Source organism: Cryptomeria japonica, chromosome 8, assembly GCF_030272615.1.
Source record: "Cryptomeria japonica chromosome 8, Sugi_1.0, whole genome shotgun sequence".
In the NCBI taxonomy this organism is placed as follows: domain Eukaryota; kingdom Viridiplantae; phylum Streptophyta; class Pinopsida; order Cupressales; family Cupressaceae; genus Cryptomeria; species Cryptomeria japonica.
The window spans coordinates 11,758,930-11,783,405 of NC_081412.1; the positions used below are offsets into that span (position 1 = coordinate 11,758,930).

At 34.4% G+C, this 24,476-nt stretch overlaps 1 pseudogene; it reads left to right on the forward strand.

Annotated features, from left to right (window-relative positions):
* The first annotated feature begins 1,903 nt into the window (after positions 1-1,903).
* Positions 1,904-8,594, forward strand: LOC131048776 (tryptophan decarboxylase 2-like; annotated as a pseudogene).
* Positions 8,595-24,476: the final 15,882 nt, after the last annotated feature.

Below are 24,476 nucleotides of genomic sequence, written 5' to 3' on the forward strand. Positions count from 1 at the left end.
TGTACCGACTGCATGATTCGGTAATACTAACCGACTAGAATATAGCATGACTTTGGATATGAAACTAATGGCAATTTGATAAGTAGTAACAGCTGATTGATGGCGTGCAGGTCATCTCTCCAGAAAAGTAGATCGGATCAAATCCAATGCAGATCGAGTTGGTGAACAACACTGTTTGAATGTTGTTTTGGCGGGAACCCTAGAAGATAAATATGTGAGCTCGAGACTAAAATATGTTAATGCTTGATGCAAAGAGTGAGAGAGAAGAGATCTTGAGCAAGGAGAAAGATCATCTTCCTTAGAGTTTATTCTATGAAATTTGCAGAGTAAGTTAGCAGGCGAACCAGTGAGAGGGTCTAATCGGTAGAGATAGAGTAACCGGTAAACTATTGTAGTTTTAACAGTCAGGCTAACCGGTGAGGTGGATTGGTCAAGAAGACATATGAGGGTGACATAGTGTGGTGTGAGGCCGGGGGAGATAGAAGAGAGGTTAGGAGTAACCAGTAAGTGATCAGAGAGAGTAATCTAATAACTGACAGTGTGAGAACCAGTGAAGAAAAGGAGGTTGTTAACCGACAAAAATCTAGTGATCAGGTGTTGCAGAACTCATTTGCAACTAGGTGTTATAACTGTATCAAAATTGTATTTCATTATACATCACTGAGTTGGAGCTTGGTGTAGGGGTTGGTGCTCCTTGGGTTGGTGCCCTAAATCAGTAGGGGTTGGTTCTCCTTGGGTTGGTGCCCTAAATCACTGTAATCTATTGTTTCATTGTGAGGCTGGATTGGAGTAGTAGACTCAAACAACATTTCTCACTAAGGTTTTTCCCATATTGGGTTTTCCTTGTACATTTGGTGTTGTGGGTTGCATTTGTGTGTTTTCCTCTTTTGATATCCACATTTATCTTACCAGTTTGATTGTTTAGTGCTTAGGGTGATAACCGATATTCCAAGGTTGATTAAAAAGAAAAGATTTCAAGAACCACTGATTCACCCCCCCTCTCAGTGGTACATTGTGTTCAACAACACACACACATATACATATGTATATGCATATATGTGTGTGTGTGTGTGTACATACATTCATAGATACATATAGTAATTTTGATAATATAATGAAACCTTGCAAACCTATGGAACCTGCGTATCAAACATCTAATAAATAGGGGAATACCAATAAACCATGGGTGGAAAACAATAAAGCATGGTCCAAAACCATGACCCAAAATGACATCCAAATTTCTAGTCAAAATTCCACACCTAAATACCTAGATGATTCCATAGAATAAAAATAAGTGTTTCTTACATCTGTCATAAGCTCATCATAATCTATCCACCAATATAAGCACTTTATTTTGGCTCCATTATCTTCAATAAAAGATGCCTTATGATGTGTAATAATGTGCATTATTTAAAATAGTCAAGAAGTGTAACTCCCTCTTACAACTCTCTTCTACATCATAGATGCTTCAACATTTCTAATTTAAGTGGGATACCTTTTGGAGGCCATAATATTTTGATTAAGGGAGTTAAATAAGTCTTTGTTAAGAATAAACTTCTAAGAGATATTCATTCTTCAGTAACAATCTTGCTTCAATTAAGGCCTAGCACAAAAAAGTATATTTTTGTGTCTTATACTCAAATTTTGCATTTTTTTCCTTCCTAATCATTAGGATACAAGGTTGAGACAACTTTATTCACGTTGATCACGTTGATAGATTTATGTCGTTATTAGATCGTTTTATATTAAAAAAACATAGAAAAGGCCCAAACTTTATTCACGTTGATCACGTTGATAGATTTATGTCGTTATTAGATCGCTGGTCATGTGTTGTGTACTGTTTATGTGTCAGATCTCTTGTTATTTATAGATGCAATACAATGCACAAATTGCAGAGTTCATATGTTTTAGGCAGCTCTTGCTTTCCTTCCATCTACTCTGCTGCTGCTGCTTTGGCTTTGTGGCCCAGCTCTCTCTCTCTCTCTTTCTAATAGGGTGAGAACAATTTAAGCTGCATGTTTGTGGTTTTATTTTGCTCTGTCTACTAAAATTATTCTATTTTATACCTATCTGAAATTATTCTGCAAGCTAATTATTTTATTATATGGTGTTTGATTTTAAGTGATATGATTTTCTGTTACTTTTTTGGATTTTATTTTGTTTAAATTTTTGTTCTAATGTTTTGGATCACACTTTTGGATCTATCATTCGAATGTTAAAAAATTCAAAGATTATAAAATGTGATCCGAAATGTTTTCTAATCTTTGAACTTTAAAAAAGAAAAGACTGAAGAAAATTGTCCATATTATCAAAGGATATTCTAAGCATTGAATTTTCGTTTACAATAGATTTCACTCACTACCTTGTCATTGCAGATGCTAATGATTTTATTTAAGAGATTGCAATATCCTCTCTCTGTGTTTGTGTAGATGGAGACCACTGTTTTGTTGGGAGCTGAACAGAGAAATGGCAAGGATTTATCAAGATTTGGGCATATGAATGGCAAGGATTCATCAAGATTTGGGCATATGAATGGCAAGGATTCATCAAGATTTGGGCATGTGAATGGAAATGATTTATTAAAAGTTGGGTCTGTGAATGGCAATGGTTCATCAATGTCAATGACTTATCAAGAGCTGGGCATGTGAATGGCAATGGTTCATCAATGTCAGTTGGGCATGTGAATGGCAATGACTTATCAAGAGTTGGACATGTGAATGTCAATGGTTCATCAATGTCAGTTGGGCATGTGAATGGCAAAAGTGGTCCCTATGATTTGCTGCACAATGCTTATATGAATGGCAAGGACCCTATCAATACAAATGGTTTTCCAAGTCTAAGCAATGAGAATACGGCTAAAAAGGATGAGTGCAGTCACAAGGGTTTTCCAAGCAATGGTGATATGAATAATGGGGATTTTCTAAGCTCTAAGGAATTTCCAAGTAATGGTTATATTACTGCAAAGGATTCACCAAGCAATGGTCATGCTACTGCAGAAAAGTTACTAAATGATTTTATAAATTTCAAGAATGGATGCAATGGGCATGTTAATGGCAATGGTAATATAAATGGAGAGGATGACTACAATGGTAGTCACAGTTATCTTAGCAAGCCATTAGACATTGAAGAGTTCAGAAAACATGCTCATACAATGGTGGACTTTATTGCCGATTACTACAATAAAGTAGAGAGCTTCCCAGTTCTCAGCCAAGTAAATGTACGTGTTTGATAGAAGGTTTTCAGAGAGTTAAAAATTATACAGAGATATTTGACATTGAGTATATTTATTTATTTAATTGATATTAATAACATATTTTTGATTCGTTTTTAAATTTAATTTGCTTGCAGCCTGGATATTTAAGCTCTTGGATCCCTGAGAGTGCTCCACAAAATCCTGATTCAGTAGAAAGCCTTCTTACTGGTAAGACACAAAAAGATTCTAGTTCAATTAGTCTTAAGATAACAGGATTTAAATAGAAGTTTTGGTTCATAGGTTCAAATTAAATGAAATTTGAAACACAATTTAATGGACATTAATGCATACGCCATTATGATCAGTGGTGGTGATGATCAATTTCTTTATTTTGGAATTATTGCAGATGTGAAAGAGAAGATGATACCTGCATTGACACACTGGCAAAGTCCGAATTTTTATGCATACTTCCCTGCAGGGTTGAGCACTGCATCATTTCTAGGGGAAATGTTGAGTAGTGGATTTGCTATTGTCAATCTCCATTGGATGACATCGCCTGCTGCGACTGAACTTGAAACCATAGTCTGTGATTGGCTTGGAAAAATTGTCAACCTTCCTGATTCTTTTCTTTCATCTTCTGGTATATATATTTCACATGACTATAGTTTGATTTTATTAGTATCCTCACAACTCTATGTATTCTATGTAATTAAATTTATGTTCAAATCTTAAATTAATGTTAGAGACAATTTTGAGAACTTCTATAATATAGATGATTAAAAAACTTGGTTTTTATGTAGAATTTCAAGTACTTATATTAAAAGAATATTTGGATTATAGGTAAAGGGGGTGGTGGGGTTATCCAAGGATCAGCAAGTGAGGCAGTGTTGGTATCATTATTAGCTGCAAGGAACAAGGCTCTAAAGAAATTTGGTGTAGATTCAGCTGACAAGCTTGTAGTTTATGTATCAGATCAGACACATTGTTCAATTGAAAAAGCCTGCAAAGTAAGGACTTCCTTACATCCTCTTAGTGTAGATTTTATATTTTAATTTTAAGGAAGGATTAAGAAAATTTAACTTTCTCTTAGTATAGCTTTTATATTTTAGTTTTAAGAAGTGATTTATAAAAAGAAAAGAAAAGAACATAAAGTTAAGCATAGAAGACATAATTACGAGGAGAATATTCTTCCACAATCTCCTAAATATGGGTTAGTTTTATTAATTTTTTCTTAATAAAATGTATCTCTTAACGTAAACTTTTGTTTTAAATTGTACACTAGATTGCAGGAATATGTGAACATAATGTTAGAGTGATAGCAACAAGTTGTTCCACAAACTATGGGCTTTCTACAAAAAATGTCTGCAATCATGTAAATTAATTCCAATTATAAAATTTGATTTCAATTCTCTCCTTTTAAATTTGTACATAATTCTATAAAAAGTGAAATTATTGAATAGCATAGTTTATGGTTTCAGATTGGAACAACATCATCTACAAGTGTGGATCCTGTACAAGGACTATCCAAAATAGCTCATAAACATGACATATGGTTTCATGTGGATGGTGCTTATGGTGGTGCTGCTTGCATTTGCCCTGAATATCAACATTATCTTGAGGGAATAGATAATGCAGATTCCTTTGTCATGAATCCTCATAAATGGCTTTTTACTAATTTTGATTGCTCTCTACTTTGGGTAAAGGTGAGATTTTTCATATAAAATAATTATTTTTAGTTCTTCTATTTTTATAATTATTGGTTACATTTTAACTCATAAAATTTATTACGTAAATACAATAGTTTAAAAATGTTTATTAATAAATTATTAATTTTTTTAATTTAATAGGTATTTTTACATATATTTATTTTATAATATGTGTGTTTCATTAATAAAGAAGCAATTATGGTTTTGGTGGACATTCCTAACTTTTTGTATTATATTATATTGTCTATGTATGGTATGGATATTCTATATAGATTTAAGTCATAATTATTTTATAAACTTACTTACATGAATTATATGTTTGAATTCAGGATTCAAAAGCTTTGGTTGAAGCATTGTCAATGAACCCAGAATATTTGAAAAACAAGGTTAGTTTTATTTCAATCTATTATATAAATGTAAACATGACGATATGAAGGATTACAAAATCAAACCCATTTTTAAATTAATACATTTTATTTTATATATGATAGTTACAAATGTTTAATATAACAATTTTTATTATTATTAGAATTAAATATTTATCAAATTTATTTGTTAAATGAATTTAATTTTATTTACTATTTTAATAAAAAATATATAAATTTGGAAAAGAATTGATGGACTTTCTAGTCATCAATTTAAAATAATATTTAAAATATATATTAAAGTTGTATTTTATTTGCAGGTATCACAATCCAAACAAGTGATAGATTATAAAGATTGGTAAATACCACTTGGAAGTCGATTTAGGTAAGTCCATTTTATGTAATCGAATTCAAATGAATAAAAATTTATATATTGTATTGAAGTTTATATGATTTTTAATTTATTTTCTATGTAGGTCATTAAAGTTATGGATGGTATTACGTCTATATGGAATTTCACAGCTTCAGACATATATTAGATATCAGACTTCCCTTGCTCAACATTTTGAAAATCTTGTAATCAAAGATAAAAGATTTGAGGTAATTATAATTTTAGAAAACCTTTTTAAAAAGTATGCATTTATTAAGTACATCAATTTTAATTTAATAATAGAAATTTTAAATATGAAAAAGATAAATGTTGTATTTATGATTTCTAATAAATTTGTGTATTATTTTTAATGTTGGGATAGGTTATGGCTCCTCGTACTTTTGCATTGGTTTGCTTTCGAATTTTACCAACAGGGGATGATCATGATAATGGGCATTCATTAAATTCACAATTGCTAGATGTTGTAAATGAAAGCGGACATATGTATTTATCACATACGGTATTCTTCTTTAAAACTTCTTATTTACAGTTCCTTTAAATATTATCTTAATATATATTTTTTAATTATAAATTAAACTTAATGATTTTAATCTCTTAATTATTATCTTTATTTATTGTTTATTACATATGTATTTATTGATTAATTAAAATATTTCTAAAAATATCAATATATTTTAGTATTAAATATAATCTTTTTTTTTTGACTAAAAGATGGGTAAAAATTTATTGAAATCCAAAGAGAATAGTATAACAAAAGGGACAATAGAAAATACAAAGAGCTCTAATGAGCTTTATCCTGAGCAACAAGTTGATCCAATTCTCACCAATAGAGCTTAGCAGCAAGAGCCTGTTCACTCAAGATAGGAGAATGAAGGCCAAGGCAACCCTCCTTCTTTGGCCTACAAATTGTATCCCGCTTGATTAGACTCCATTTGAAATTTTACAAATTACCGCTCCAAAGAAACTATCGAGAGAGGGCATCAAATTCCTTAAGAAAATACACCGGGGTAACCTGCACCATGCTTCCATAGATAGGGAGAGCTTGAATCACTGATTGCAAGAGAGTCACATGGCCAATAGTAGAGAGCCACCGATGCATCCAATGATTAACTTTTTGACGCATCTTATCAAGAAGGTTCTGCCAGAAGAGCCTGGGCTGTCTACCCAAAATAGTAGGGACGCTCAAGTAAGTCATAGGAAGAGACTCAATTTGAAATATTAGAATATTAGCAATCCTCTACTGGATAAGCTTTGGAGTGTTGAAAAAATAAATAGAAGACTTGTGGTCATTGATTTTCTGACCTAAGGCGACCAACTAAGTATCCAAAGTGAGTCGAAAGGCTTCAGCTTCCTAAACACGAGCTCTCCCAGCGAGTGTAGTATCATCCACAAACTGAAGATGGGAGAGAGTGGGCAACCCATTTCCCCAACTCCAGTCATGAATCAAATTATGGGAAACTTGATGTTTAATAAATTTTCTAAGTCCCTCCACCATAATGATGAACAAGTAGGGAGAAAGAGGATCGCCCTAGCGGAGACCCCTAGAGGCCCCAAATAACTCTGAAGGTTCTCCATTGATAAACACAGAAAAGGAGGGAGAAGTGACGCAACTCCAAATCCATTCTACCCACTCCAAGCTAAATCCAAAAGTAAGAAGAACTTACCGCAAAAATCCCCATTTCACTCTATCATAAGCCTTAGCCATATCAAGCTTCATGAACATAGAAAACTTAATATACAATCACAAATCAATTTAAAATTGATTTAGAAAACTAATTATATATTAATATTTATCCATCTTAATTTATGATCTAAAAAAGTATCAAGTTTATAGGGTTTGAAATTTAACCTTGTATCTATGTATACACATCTCTTTCTACTCAAATAAAATTATAAGCTTCTATATTCCTTTTTATATTTTTAATTTAGTTTGTTATCTTAAATATTTCTAATTCACTCCATATATTATTTTTTTAATTTTCCTAAAATGATGATTGTATAAATTATTTATAACTATTATTTATATATATATATGTGTGTGTGTGTGTGTGTGTGTGTTTAAAATGTTTAATTTAATTTATATAAATAGTTATTTAATAAAAAAAATTACTTACAACAAAATATATTATAAAAAGAAGAATTTATCTAGCATAAAGCAAATTTTAATTAGTTATTTGTGAACATAATTTTAATTTTGACTTTTCATCTTCTAATTTTTATTAAAATTTTATTTTATATTTTATTTATATTATAAATATGAAAAAAAAACTTTTAAAAAATTAATTTTATTATTAGAAAATCATTTTGATTAATGCAATATATGTGATATTACAGGTCTTATCAAGAAAATATACTCTACGCTTTTGTGTGAATAGCGTATTGACAAAAGTGCATCACGTGGATGCTACATGGAAACTTCTTCAAAGCAAAGCATCAATTTTACTAGAACAGAGATTTAATTGTTACATGTAATTTTTTTATATATTTAAGTTATAATAACTTGCAATTCCTAGTCATTAGGTTTTAAACTTGATTTTTTTTGTTTAGAAAAGTAGATGTTTAGTAGTGTTCTAATCATATTTTAAATGAAGAATTAAATACTCTAATTTTTTTTTTATCTAATATCAAGTTTCAATTTCTGTTTCTGTTCTCAATTAAAGAAGGGGCATAAAGAAGATGTTAACTACAACAAGCATCTAGAAGAGATCAAACACCAATTTTTCTAGCTCCATGAAGGGGAGATTCAATGCGCCAAAAAAATCCAAAGCTTAATCAAATTTGAAGTACAATTTGTGTTATGCTACTATGTTTCAAGAGTTTTTATTGGTTCAGCAGATTGTATTAGTTCTTGTTATTTTGTAGACAATGTTGAGATGTGTAAGATGGTTAATATTGTTTTTTTGTTGATCTCACAATGTCCACAATGTTTTTCTCCTATTTTTCTATATAATCTTATTTTTTGATGCCATTTTCATTGTAATTCTTTGAGCTTTGATCCATTAAAAAACTTTATTTTTTTTACTAAGTTTAATGACTGTCAACATATAAACTATTTTTGAAAATGAGTGTATTTGAAATTATGGTTATAGCCTAGGTATTTAGAGTGAGTGGACTATTGACTTTCCATTAACATAATGTTCCTAGAAAAATGATATTATTTATGTGGAACTAATCTCAATCACAATATTAACATGTAGTTCTCATAGGATTGACCTAACAAAACGTTGATTGCAAAAAGTTAATTCACCCTAGTCTATATTATCTCAATGCTTGTAAGTTAAGTTGTTGGATTCGAAGAACCCTGTTCACATAGGTCAAAACTCCTTTTTTGGATGGTCTTTGCAATTTTGAGGGAATCATTAAAGTCATCATTTTGAAGCATGTAGTTGGATTGGATGAAATTGGACGTAGAGTATAATTTTCATAGAGATGTGAACAACTTTGTAAAGATTCAAATTAAAATTTTCATAGAATGACTTTTCCTTGTTTAAACATATAAATTATTTTCATGTTATATGAATTTAAAACAAACTCATAAAAAGGGGTTGAATGAACATGTGTCAAGTAAATCCATAATGTCTAGTATGAAAAGACTAATAATTTGAGAATTCAAATTGGAAATTTATTTTAATTTGGTACCAATCCCAAGGGCCTCAAGATAAAGCTAAGTCACTCAAGGATGACCCTTTTCATTAAAGTGATAATCTTGAGGTAGGGGGTGAATATATGTAGGTGGGTGTAAGAATAGTTTTAATATTTTGTGTAGATGAATAAGTTAAAATGGGAAGAGAATCAGGTATAATAAATGAGGAATTGATGAAGTCAAGATCAGGGGATTCTTTATGAAACTATCCAATCTTGCAACCTTAATATTTTATCCAAAACACTATAGGAAAACAATATTTGAAACTTATCTTTATTTCAACCTTTGTATATCAGTCTTATAATAAAATTCCTTAAGAAAAATAACATATATGAAGTATTTCGTCAATAAATAGTATTCATAAATTATTTTGCAATGTTTATAGGCACTTCATGGGCCTACAATTATACAAATATTCATGCCTTCACATATTTTTGACTTCACTCCTATTTTGAAATCTAATATTTTTGTTCATCATGTAGCTCTCATATCATCTTTGAATACCACAGACACACTAAAAATTCTTCTTTCTCTTCTTTTGTCTTTCTCCTCATGACACGCTAATAACCTACACTCTTCCTTATGCAATTCTCTAGAACAATCTAAAATTTCTTCTTACATTCTTGCTACTATTGATCTTTATACTTCTTAACACCACTGAAGGCTTTATTTTATAGAGATTATAACCCTTGTGAGGCTTCAAAAAGAGGCACTCATATATGCTCTTTTATTTCCCTCCAATTGTCTTTTGAAATTTCTTTATATCCTTCAAATTCCTCATTATATGCTTCCATAATCTTTCTCCATTAGACACAATACCTTTTTTCAATAGATTAATTTTAAAAATAATTATAAATACAAACCAAGTCACTCTACTTTGGAGAATAAATAGTATTTAATTATTTTCTCAAAATCACCATCTTTTCCCTCCATTTTAGGCACCTCTGAATTTTGAGATGGAGGCCAATTGTTGATAAAACTAATATCTTAACCTTCAAAACTAAAAAATATCCCCTTGAAGCTCTAACCTACACCAAAATTGAAAAAATTGAACATAAAAAAAGATGTTAATTTTGTGTGATGCAAGATTACTTATGAGATCAAATGCTCAACATTAGACACACCGGGTAAGAGGTTTATGAGCATAGCTCACAAATGAATTTGAGTAGTAGAACCACTATTTCAAATTTAAGACAAATTGCAAAATACTCTCATGCTTTGATATGTACCTAATAATTTTCTTTTTCTTTTTCCCCCATTTTCTAGATTTACTTGGAACTCTTCCTATCTTTCTTTGTGATGCAGAGTCCTGGTATAAGTATAGGACAGGTTCCCCTAATCCAAGAACACACAAAGGAACCTAGAAATCACACAAAACTCCATCGGTTAAGGAACATTAGTTTGACAAGTCCCACATCCCTTTCTCCTAAACAAAAGGCTACCGGTACAAGGTCTCTTTCATTTACCAGTACAAAGACTCTATGGTCAACAATGGTTAATTAAGGTTTGGTTTGAAGTCCCCTAGGTTAGGGAGACTTCCTTCAATCATTGAGTTCTGGTTCCCTCTACCGGTCTGGGTAACTGCTACAACAAGGCCTACAAAACCTAGTAGCCCTACCAGACCAAATTTCCACTCTTATGTCTTTATTTCTCCAAAATACCAGACAATAAATCCTAGTTTTTTTATAGCCTTTTGGGAGTTACAAAAAATATCCTAAGGGTTCTTACCGGTAGGGAATGAAAAAATCCAAACCCTACTTTGGTTGGGTTACTAGTATAGCCCAATTAGGCCTATTTTACAAATGAGTGTGAAGACACAGACCTTAAATCACCAAACCAACTCAAGGAATACTCTTAAGCCATTGTAAATACACCAATTCCTTAGTCTTAGGCCATGATAAAAAAATTAACCACTGATGTGAGACCTGTTTGCTTACACTTACCGGTGGCCACATGGAGTTGCCCACCTTAATGCATCAAACACTCACCTCCAACTGGTCCTAACCTACAAAAGTCCTTCAAAGTCCTAAAATAAATTGGCCATACTTGCATCCCCTCCATAGCCATGAACCACCAATGAAGGATCAACAAGGTAAGGTCATTTCTTTGCAAAACCCTAGACAAAACTGTCAAATCTAGAACACTTCCATAAATTTGCCGATTTCTTCCTTGCCTTGGTGAATTAGGACCTTAGAATTGATGCATCTGAAAGGTGATTGGCCACTCTAACACATCCTACTAGTTTCCTAATTCCAAAATGAACGTACAGTACTATACACCACGTAGAATAACAAAATTGCAAGAAATTCTCAGAAATATATTACTTCAATGGTGCCAAAAATTTACAGAGTCATTCTCTCTTTATTTCTCTCCTCCCAATGATGATTGGGGATAAAATTTTATACCTTCCTCAATGGTTATCAACCACCTTTTTAACTGAGGTGACCGTTGGAAATAAGTTGCTATTTGCAACCAAAAGTTGTCAACAAAGTTGTCAAGTTTGAGCACCTTTTGACATATGTTAAATCTACCTACCTATAGGTGCTTCAACATGTCCTAAACATTTTTAATACATCTCCAACACATAAAAACCTAGAAAAATACTCAACCAAATACCCCTAGGCCCATATGCCCATGGTGGCTTATCAATTTGCCAAATCCATGTCATTGGCTAACAAGGTGGGGTTTATTACAAACAAATCTAACATCAAACAAAAAAGACTACCCTATTACATAGATTGAAAGGTAAAATTCTCATGTGTGTCCTTTAGCCTTTATTACTCTTATTATCTTAGTCATGAGGTTCTCTTGCACCATACTCCCAGGGTGTATGAATCTCAAGTCCACTTGAGATGAGGTCATGTAGTGTAGTGCCATGCTTTTTTATCTGATCTTCATCCAACCAAATGGCTTTAGAGTCAGGTTTTCCTTTTCATTTGACCAAGTATTGTTTGTACTCATTTTTCCTGGTCTTCTTTACAATCTTGGTGTCCAACACTTTTTCAAGTTTAGGTGGCTCATGTTTGGGAAAATCTATATCTATTGCTTCTTCTAGGACCTATTGTGAGTTACCTACATTAGAGTCACGTTTAAAAGGATTTAGATCACAAACATTAAAAATAGGAGATATGCCAAGGTCTGATGGTAATTGAATTTCATAAGCATTGGTGCCAAACTTCTTCAAGATTTGACATGGTCCTACTTTCCTTTGCATGAGCTTAGTGTGTTTTCCCTTGGGTAACCTTTCCTTCTTCAAATTTGCCCAAACCAAATCTCCAACTTGAAACTGTACCTCTCTCCTTTTCTGATCTGCATGTTCTTTGTATTTTTCTAATGACTTTTGAAGTTGTATTTTGACCTACTCATGAACCTCTTTTATGGCTTCAACAAACCTCTCACCATCTGCACTTATGGGATCCATATGGGGTAGTTTTCTCAACTCCAATACCCCTCCTTGATGCAACCCATGCACAATCTGAAATGGTGACTTCTCGATGCTTCTATTTACAATGTCATTGTAGGAAAACTCAACCTGAGGTAAGATTGAATCCCACTTTTCACCATGCTGCCTTGTAAGACATCTCAACAAATTCCCTAATGACTGGTTTACTACTTCTGTCTGCCCATCTGTTTGTGGATGATAGGCTGATGAGAAGGACAAATTAGTGCCAAGTTTCCTCCATAGAGCTCTCCAAAAATGGCCAACAAATTTGACATCCTAGTCAGACACTTTGTTCAATGGAAGTCCATGACTCCTTGCTACTTCTCTAAAAAAAAAATCTTCTAAATAAGATGCATCACTATTGGACTTACATGGCAAGAAATGTGCCATTTTACTAAACCTATCCACTATCACAAATACACTGTCAAACCCCTTTTGGGTCCTAAGTAAACCCATTACAAAGTCCATTGACACACTTTCCCAAGGTCTTGAGGGAATGGGTAAGGGTTGATAGAGACCAGCATTGGTACTTCTTCCTTTTTCCTTTTGGAAAATGGTGCATGTATCTACAAACTTTCTTACATCAACCTGCAATTTGGGTCAAAAGTAGTGCCCTCTTACCAATTCAAGTGTCTTGTCCAAACCAAAATGACCTACCATCACTCCACTATGCTTTTCCTTGATGATATTAGTTCGCATTGAGCACTTTGGTATGCACAATTTCCCACCTTTGAAAAGAAGTCCATCTTGGATCAAAAACTCAGAAAACTCTACATGATACCTTTCACCAAATTCAGTACATGCCTTGTAAATCTCCTTAAAGTCCTCATCTATAGCATACATGTTTTTCATTGCATCAATCCCAATGCTTTCTAATTGGATTTTAGAGATGGTTAGCACTCTCCTACTCAATGCATCAACCACTTTGTTGGCTACTCCTTTCTTGTGTTTTATGAAAAAGGTATAGGCTTGTAGGGATTCTACCCACTTCATATGCCTATGGCTTAGCTTTTCTTGGCTATTAATGAAACTCAAGGCTTGGTTGTCAGTATAGACCATAAATTCCTTTGGGAGTAGATAGTGTCTCCATTTTTTCAATGCCTGAACTAGTGCATTCATTTCTAGGTCATAAGAAGAATATTTTCTCTTTTCCTCATTGAGTTTTTCACTAAAGAATTCTATAGGTCTGCCTTCTTGGATTATGTCTGCTCCTATGGCCACATGACTAGCATCACATTCAATCTGAAACACTTTGTTAAAATCAGGTAAAGCAAGTACCGGTTGTTGAGCTACCTTTTTCTTGAGAGTTTCAAATGCTTCATCTGCCTCCTTTGTCCAAGAAAACCTATACCTTTGACCACCTTTATGGTTTCCAACATTGGAGCACATATTTGACTGAAACCTCTTATGAAATTTTTATAAAATGTGGCTAATCCATGGAAACTTCTAACTTCACCAATAGTCTTAGGAGTAGGCCAAGAAAGAATTGCATTTACCTTATCTTGATCCATCTTCAAGTGACCTTTTGAGATCACAAATCCTAGGTAGATGAGCTCTTTCTGCACATGAACAAACACTTCTACATATTGATCATCAATTCCTCTTTACTCAACTTTTTCAAAACCATGTCTAGATGCCTTAAGTGTTCTTCCTTTGTCCTACTAAATACTAGGATGTCATCCAAATACACTATTACAAACTTCCCTATGAAATATTTCAAAACTTCATTCATGAGTCTCATGAATGTACTTGGGGCTTTAGACAGGCCAAATGGCATAACCTTCCACTCATATGACCCTTCATTTGTTTTGAAGGCTATTTCCCACTCATCACCAAGCCTTATTCTAATTTGGTGGTATCCACTCTTTAAATCAATTTTAGAAAACTATTTTGCACCCCCCAAACAATTAAGAAAATCCTCTATCCTAGGCATTGAAAATATATACCTTATGGTGATCTTGTTGAGAGCTCTTGAGTTAGTACAAAGCCTCAATGTTCCATCCTTTTTGGGTGCCAAAACTATCGATACTATACATGGGCTAATACTTTCCAATTAGATTAGTCTAGAAACTCTTGAATCTACCTTGCCATCTCCTCATTTTGTTGTGGTGTGAGTTTGTATGCAACCTTGTTAGGCAATGTAGCCCCTAGGATCAAGTCAATACAGTGACTGATCTCTCTCATTGGCGGCAAACTCCTTGTAGTCCATCTGCAATTATGCCTTAGTATTTACCAATGATCTCCTTCACTTCCAGATTGATATCCTTGTCCTTTCCTTATGCTCTATCATCTACAGTAGGCTTCCCCTTTGAGGTTGGTATTGGAAGCAATGCAAAGCATATTCCTTCTTCCATCTTTATCTCCTTGAGGAATGGTTTTCCCTCCATCATCATCACTTTGGACTCAGTTTCTTTCTGCTCTTCATTGTTTTCAGTTAGGAGCAGTAGCTCTATGACCTTGCCTCTCTTTGTGATGGAATAGGTATTCCTAGAGCCATCATTGTGTGCCTTGAGGTCATACTGCCATGGTCTTCTATTCAAGAGGTGACAAGCATCCATGTTAACAACATAAAAAAAAATCTTATCTTATATGCTCCTATCTGACATTCTACCCATGACTGCTCTTCTACAAGAGTTTGTTTCCCTTTTGTGAGCCAAGACACCTTATAGGGGTATGGATGGGGTATCATCCTCAATTTTAACTTCTCTACCATTTCTATTGACACAAAATTCTCAGTAGACCCTGAGTCAACTAGAACTTTACATACCTTTCCTCTTGATTGGCAAGTGGTGCGAAAGATACACTTTATTTGAGATGGCTCTATAGGTGTTGGTACCTTCAAGAGGGTTCTTCTCAACATTAGTGCCTCTCCGGTCTCTGGATAACCATATGAATCAGGTTTATTACTGCCTTGGTAATCTGATTCTTGGGTTAGATTGGCCCTCCTTTCTCCTTGGGAACTAGACCCCATCTTCTCCAGGCATTTGCTGGCAATGTGTCCCACTTGGTTGTAGTTAAAATATTTTATTGGTCCTACTCCTCTCCCTGATGATCTTCCTATGAAATTTGTCCTTCTACCTCTAAAGTTGCCTTTTTTGTTGTTGTCATTCCTTGAGGGGTCTTGACTGCTCTCTCCTTGAAATTCAAAATTTGATCCTCTTCCTCTGAAGCTGCTCCTTCCTCTTGGTTGCTTACACCTGTTAGATTCAATGAAAGTCCCAAAGACACTGAGAGGGGGGGGGGTGAATCAGTGTGTAACCGATTTACAAAATATTTAAACTTATTTATAACTTTGCAACCCAAAATAGTGTACCAGTAAATAAGAATTATTGCAGTAAATAGAAATAGTAGGGACAACATAGAAACACACCATAACACAAGATATTTAACAAGCACACCCAGTGTGGGAAAAACATTAGTGGGATTTGTGACCCACAATATTTACTCACTGGCCAATGAATATATACTACTTACAATGAGGGGCCTGCACATGCAGGGAGGCCAACTGCCTAGAGCTCACACCTCAATAAAGAGTCACACTGACTACAAAAGTGGATTATCAAATCCAATACAATGTACTGCTCAAAACAACATCTCTCATGCCAGGTTTAGTACCGGTTTAAGATTAGTCAATTACCAAAACCTTCGCTATCAACTATATCACCTTATACAATAATAATACATATTATTCCTCTCTCTCATTCACTCAATACCTCATTACAAAATAACTTATTAGATCTCATACATATATGAGTCTTTTACAATATACCATGGTGGGTTTACAAAAGATAATTTCATTATAAAATAATTCATATAAACAAAAATTTATCCCATGTCGGCTGGAGTGCCGATAATCATTATTGCCGATGTAATCTGAATGCCAGTGAAGTGCTTGCCGGTGTCGGTGTCTGCCGGTGTATGAAGTTTATGATATCAGGCTTGTAGAAACCAATTGTCAGTGGCTTTTCAGTTGGTTGCCAGATGGTTGCCATCAATGACAACATCAACTATTCGCATAAGAGTGTAGAATGCCAACAATCTCCCCCTTTGGCATTGATGGCAACACTCATGAGAAAAGTCAAAACTGAAATCCAAAAAGATGTGCTCCCGCTGAGCAGATGATCTCCTCTGTAGATGCATTTTTCTCACCACTGCTCCCCCTTTGACATCAATGACAAAGGATGTCATAAATAATCAAAAGAGTATAAAAATGCTACCTCAAGGTTTGTAACCGGTTGGTTACAATTTGAAAGATGTTCACCACAATTAGATTCAGACTCTACATAAATTTGTTGCTATCAGTAATATTTGCCTCAGTCTGCTGGATCATACCGCTGAGATAGTGCATTTTTTGCTCCGGTGATCACTCTCCTTGTATTGTTTCCTTAGATAATTCAATTCTCTAAGTAATCAGATTATCCAGCCTCAGACCATGTTTTTTTTTAAATTTCCGAGCATTAGACCTTATTCTTTCCTTCTCTTTCTCAAGTTTTTCTAACTTCTCCTCAAAAATTGCCATTTCTTGCTCAAAAACTAATATAAGTCCAGATGATCCTATAATATTGTCTGTGATGCCATCAATTTATTTCTGTGTCTTCTTGATCACCTCATCAATATCCTCAGTCAAACAGTGAGGTTTAGATGCTTTCCTATGCAACTCCTTATACTCCAAAATTGTAGAATTGAGTACTGGTAAAAGTGCGTCCACATGATCGATACATTTATTTATGGTGATTTCAAAGAATGTGTTCCCTTATTTCCACTCTCTCCTTTATGATATCCTCATTCACCTTGTCTATAGTAATAGCATTATCAGAAATGAATCTAGACAATGTGTCCAATTTCCCTAGAGAATCCTTAATGTGATCTATCTTGCAATTTGGTGTAATCATCTTTAGAATAGGTAAGGTGTTATCAATTGCCTTAAAAGCCAATACATTGCAATCAGTTATTCTCTTTATAGAATCCAAAAGTACCTCTGTGATATTAGTAGGTCTAAATTCACCTATATATGTGCTTGGTTTTGTTGTAGATTTCATCTCAACAAATGTCTGACCAATCACCTTCGGTATCTCCTATTTATTTCCATCAGATGTATCTATTTTGCTTTTATTTTCCTCTGGTGGATCTATTTGTGTTTGCACTTTGAACTTTAATGGTTTCTTAGATGTTTCAGAGTCTCTGTAACTGCCAGTTCCTTAATCTTAATATGAACCTCTGCCTTAGTTTGTTTCTCTGAAAGTTCTACTACCGATTTCTTAGATTTTGGTGTCCCTGTGCTGGTACCTTTGTCCTCTGTAGGTTTTTAAGTCTCTATCAGTTGCTTTGTTTGAGTTGGTATCTCAATTTCCTGAGAGTCAACAGATTGTGCCGGTTTCTCTGAAGTATTGATATTATCAACACTGTCTACCTTGTCCACAACAATATTTACCTCTTGTGTATCCACATTCATTGTAAAGAGTATCCCAGACTCCAGATTAGTATTGTCAAGAGCTATACCTTCAGTAAAAATAACCGGTGGACCTTCTGTGTGTACCGGTGGTGTATCCAAAGGTGGCGGAGGAAGATTGTCTGTAACCTTTATGTTTGGAATACCACCAACTTTTCCTTTACCCTTGTTCTTGTCTTTCTAGTATACTTTGAATATCTTCTCCATTTTAGGTCTCCTCCATTCTTCTTTCTTTTCCTTTTCAACAAAGAATATGTCCCATTTATTTGTAGTCTCATCTGCAATGTCTTTTACCCTTACATCCATTAGGCTTACTTGTCAGTGTCCACTAACAAATACAGACCGGTTAGCTTTAGAAATAAGTTCATATATTTCTTCCTTAGAGTTTACCAGGTGAATAGCCAAGAGTTCTTCAACTTTCAACTTCTTATCCAATTCCATCACTAATAAACTTTTATCTAATCTCATGTAGAGATCATTTGGTAGCTCATCAATCACTTCTATCAAAACTTTCTTGTAAATATCTAAATATAAAACAATGCTTTCTTCAATTGTGTTTTTGTTAGTATCATTTGAAGTGTTATACCATTTGCTTACATTAGACAAATTTCCTTCGTCTGTTATCTCATTGAGTAAATCATCTAATGTGAGGGTAACCGGCATCTGTTTCTTCTTAGGTGTAAGCTTCTTCTTTGGTTCCCTAATTGCCTGTTGTTTCTTCCTTAGTGTCCTAATTTTCTTAGGTGAAGAAGAGGGTATCAGTGAGGATTTTCTCTTCCTTTCTACTCTTTTAAACTCAACAGCCTTCCCACTGTCGGTATTGGAGGATGTTACAACCGGTGAAACATGTGCTTCAGGTTGTAGTCCTTCAATTTCACTTGCCGATATACCACGAATGTTCATGACATTTTCTTTGATTTCCTTTACCCTCTTGGAGGCATCTCTGATAAATTTTTCTCTTCTTTTTGTCCTTTTCTGCATAGATATGCTGCTCTCAATAGTTTCCGCATTTCCAAAGAATTCTTCAGAAGGCTCTCTTGGTGCATCAAGTAGAGCTTTAACATAAGTTTCCAAAAAATATAAATCTACCTCATAACCCATCTCTGTAACCCAAATAGTTCTAGGACTTACTGCTTCCATCTAAGTTTCATCTCTCTTAATCACAAAATATATTTCCTTGTCATATTTATCAACTATGCTTTGTGGTAGTCTCTCTCTTGCTCTCATCTTGGATTGGAATGTCTTGAAATAGTCTGAAATATCCTTAACACTATTAGTGCCCATACCGGTGAAAGCATCCTGTATCTGTTTTCTTACTGGGATGTCATAACCAAAATCCTTGTGACCTATGTCGGGTATCTCCTTGGTAAAGTACAACATCAGACATACTAGGAGATTTACAAAATGGAAAGTACCTTTCTTGTCTCCCTGAATATTCTTCAGGTTGTCAATTAATTCATCCTTAAGCCATTCACACACACCAATCTTAACATTATTATTCACCATCTCATATGCACTGTGAATACATAGTCTAGAAATAGAATTTAGTCTATTTGCATGAGTTGCTTTTTAACCTAGTACCATACTCACATATCTTACATTGATATCCTTAACATCATTCACTCTAAGTGACCTATTATCAGATGTTGCTATGTTTAAATTCATAACTCCTTTGTTAGGTATCTTCTTGGTTTTATCAGGCCTACTACCGGTTGAAGGTAAACTAGTAACTGCCTTAATTACTTCCCTGGTTATCTTGCAAACTGACTCTAACCACATGAATTCTCCATGTCCTCTACTTAATACAAGTCTGACAACTTCCTTAGGAAATTTGGGAATGTTCAAAATCTCTACAAAACCTAAATTTTCCACAACCTTATGTTCTGGTTTAATCACTTTGTTTTCATCAATAACAACTTCATTGAATATCTTCTTCAAATCCTCAGTCCCTAGATTTTTTATGTTGCAATGTATGTAAATTCTAGAATCTTCTGCAAATGCCACACCTTTTGGTATTTTCGAAAAAGATCCTACACAATCATCTTGTTTCGTAATCTCGGGGATAATCTTGAATACGGGGTGTTTAACATTTTCCACAATGGTAGAGTTTGAAATAAACTCTAGAACAGAAGATGAGGAACCCATTTCAAAGATAAATACCTCTAAATCAAAACTCTAAATGCTTGAAAATCACTTCGTAGCTTCGCCTTAGAATGCCTTGCTCAATTTCATGCTCTCTGATCGTTTGAATGCTCGGTGAGTTTGAAATGAGGGTTTCCCAGTGATTTATAGCCAAAAAGTTCTTTAAAACTGTATTAAATGCTTGTTGGTTAAGTGAAAACTTAACACATCCGTCCGTAAAGAAGAAATTTATCTTCTTGCCATCAACCGAGGGTAGAATGCGTAATCTTCAACTTGCTGCAATACCCCCTAAGGATTATTCCTCAGTTGGATGAAGAATCTCTTGCCGGTGGAGGATTACTCTATTCTACCAGTGCAGAGATAGTTCCATTAGTTATCTGATCACTCTTCTTAATCCATTGTTTTGAAAATTCTTTCTTTACTTCATCTACCTTTTGTTTGCCTTTCAAACTAGATCTTTTGTTGTTCATCGATGCATTCTTGCTTCTACAGAATTTTGCAATATGTCCAATCTTGTTACATGCATAACCAGTTACATTATTCCTTTGAATAGCCTTTCCATATCCTTGACCGGTTTGTGATCTGTATTGATTAGATAAATGCCCAAATCTTCCACAAACATAGCATTTCACATTCATTCTGCAATTTTCTGAATTATGACCAACTTTGTTGCATTTGGAACATTGATCGGTGGGTGGGTTTGTATTCTGATAATTTATAAATCTACACTAATTTTCTCTATGACCATACTTGTTGCAATTGAAATATTTCCCATTAAATTTATAAGCATTAGGTTGTCTTACTAGTTTGTTCTGATCTTGATTATTTGTAGTACCAGAACTTTCTCCAACTTCAAATCCAAGTCCACTAGAACCTCCATCAAGTTTTTGTCTTTTAAGCATGTCATCAAGTTCTTCTAAACTTTTCTTGAATTTGTCTTTATGTTTATTTGCAGTAGCCAACTCATTTTCCAGAATTCCAACTTGTCTCACAAGCTCAGCTTTATCATGTTGCATGTGAATCAAATCTGTCTTTAACATATCATTTTCATAACTAAGTCTCAGATTTTCATTTCCAGCATCATTAAGTCTCCTAGTCAAGTCTTCTTCATTCTTCTTCCTATCTTTAATATCCTTGCATAAACTCATAATCTTGCATTCCATTTTTCATATTAGTGTTCTCTTGTTTCAACTTATCTGCAATATTTCTAAGAGTCTCTTTTTCATTGTCATCATTCTGCATATTCTCATGAAGTTATTTTCTATTATTTTGTGCTATAAAAAGGTTCTCTTGAAGTCCTTTAATGAATTCCTATGCGATCCTCATATCATCTTCAAGTTTGATATTCTTCAATTTTTCTACATCAAAATCTTCAAGAGCTCCTTCCAAATGTTTTCTTAAGTTCTCCATCTGTACCGATGTCAGAATCTTCCCCAAGCTATTAGGCTTTTGAAAATGGAGGACCAGGCTCTAATAGCAATTCTTAGATTCAATGACAGTCCCAAAGACACTGAGAGGGGGGTGAATCAGTGTCTAACCGGTTTATAGAATATTTAAACCTATTTATAACTTTGCAACCCAAAACAATGCATCAGTAAATAAGAATTATTGCAGTAAATAGAAATAGTAGAGACAACATAGAAACACACCATAACACAAGATATTTAATGAGGAAACCCGGTGTGGGAAAAACCTTAGTGGGATTTGTGACCCACAATATTTACTCACTGGCCAATGAATAAATACTACTTACAATGAGGGGCCTGCACATGTAGGGAGGCCGACTGCCTAGAGCTCACAACTCAATAAAGAGTTACACTAACTATAAAAGTGGATTATCAAATCCAATACAATGTACTTCTCAAAACAACATCTCTCATGCTAGGTTCAGTACCGGTTTAAGCTTAGTCAATTACCAAAACCTTCGTTCTCAACTATATCACCTTATACAATAATAATACATATTAGTCCTCTCTCTCATTTTCTCATTACCTCATTACAAAATGACTTATAAGATCTCATACATGTATGAGTCTTTTACAATATACCATGTTAGCTTTACAAAAGATGATTTCATTACAAAACAATTCATATAACCAAAAATTTATCCCATGTCGACTGGAGTGTCATTATACATTATTGTCGATGTAATCTGAATGTCAGTGAAGTGCCTATCGGTGCCAGTGTCTGCCAGTGTATGAACTTTGTGATGCCAGGCTTGTAGAAACCAATTGTTGGCGACTTGCCAATTGATTGCCAGATGGTTGCCATCAATGACAACATCAACTATTCTCATAAGAGTGTAGAATACCAACAACACCTTCCTCTACTTCTTTTCTCTTGTCTTATTTTTATCTTCTCCTCTACCTTTAATGCTAATTGATAGCATCTATGAACAATGTTAGGGCACAAGAGGTTCAACTCTTCTTGTATGTTCCACCTTAGGCCGTTTAGATACCTTGCCACTCTTTCACTTTCATCTTCAACCTTCTTAGAATTTATACTCAATTTCCAAAATTCTTCAGTATAGGCACACACATCCATCTCTTTCTGTCTAAGATTATACCTTCTCTTGTGTAATTGGACTTCATAGTCCTCAGGTACACATACTCCCTTGATCTTTGTAATCATCTTCATCCAAGAGGTGATCATTCCTCTTCCCTCTTTCACTCTTTCTCCTTGCACAAATTTCCACCATGTCAGGGTTGCTCCCTACATTTTTGACTTGGCAATCTTCATCTTTTGCTTGTCAGCAATGTCTTCACATTCAAAAACATTGGTCAAGGACTCTATCTAGTCCATCACTCCATCGGCATCCATCTTCCCATTGAAAATAGGAAGGTATGATTTATATTCCATGGTTCTCCTCTCCATAGACTTCAAGGCATTGACCAAGTACCTATGCTCTGCAGGAACTTCCTCTTCTTCCTACCCTTGTGGGTTCTCCTCTTCTTCTCCCACTTCCTCCCAGCCATCAAGTCCTCTCTATAGCCCACCTTCCAATTTCTCAATCAACTTTCTAACTCGATCATTCTCTTCTCTATTCTCTTGCACCATCTTGGAAAGTTCCACATTTGTCATCAATGGAGGCATTCTTCTAGCCCCACCCTTTGATTCTTTTGGTGAAATGTACTATTCTTCTTCCCAAAAGAATTCCTCCTTTGCTTTGATACCAATTTGATGTAGAGTCCCAATATAGGTATAGGACAAGTTCCCCTAATCCAAGAACACACCAAGGACCCTAGAAATCACACAACACTCTAGGGTTAAGGAACATCAGTTTGACGAGTCCCACATCCCTTTCTCCTAAACAAAAGACTACTGGTACAAGGTCTCTTTCATTTACCAGTACACAGACCCTACAGTAAACAATAGTTAATGAAGGTTTTTTTTTAAGTCCCCTAGGTCAGGGAGATCTCCTTCAATCATTGAGTTATGGTTCCCTCTACCGGTCTGGGTAACTACTGCAACAAGGCCTACAAAACATAATAGCCCTACCAGACCAGTTTTCCACTCTTAGCTCTTTATTTCTCCAAAAGATTAGAAAAAAAATCCCAATTTTTGATACCTTTTTGGGAGTTACAAAACATATCCTAAGGGTTCTTACCGGTATGGAACACAAGAATCCAAACCCTACTTTGGTTGGGTTACCAGTATAGCCCAATTAGGCCTATTTTACAAAGGAGTGTGAAGACACAGACCTTAACTCACCAAACCAACTCAAGGAATACTCTTAAGCCATTGTAAATACACCAATTCCTATGTCTTAGGCCATGATCAGACCTTTAACCCCTTATGTGAGACCTATTTACTTACACTTATCAGTGGCCACATGGAGTTGCCCACCTTAATGCATCAAACCATTGCCTCCAACTGGTCCTAACCTGCAAAAGTCCTTCAAAATCCTAAAATACATTGGCCATACTTGCATCCCCTCTGCAACCGTGAACCACCAATGAAGGATCAATAAGGTAAGGCCATTTCTGTTGAAATAATAGCTATAGTTTGATCCTTCAGGCCGACATAGCAAATTACAAATGTGTGAATGGCCTTTGGCCTTACACATTTATATATAATGATTTATAAGTTATCTTTCCTATTAAAAGGAATCATATTTATGTTATAGGAATTTGTTCCTAACTATT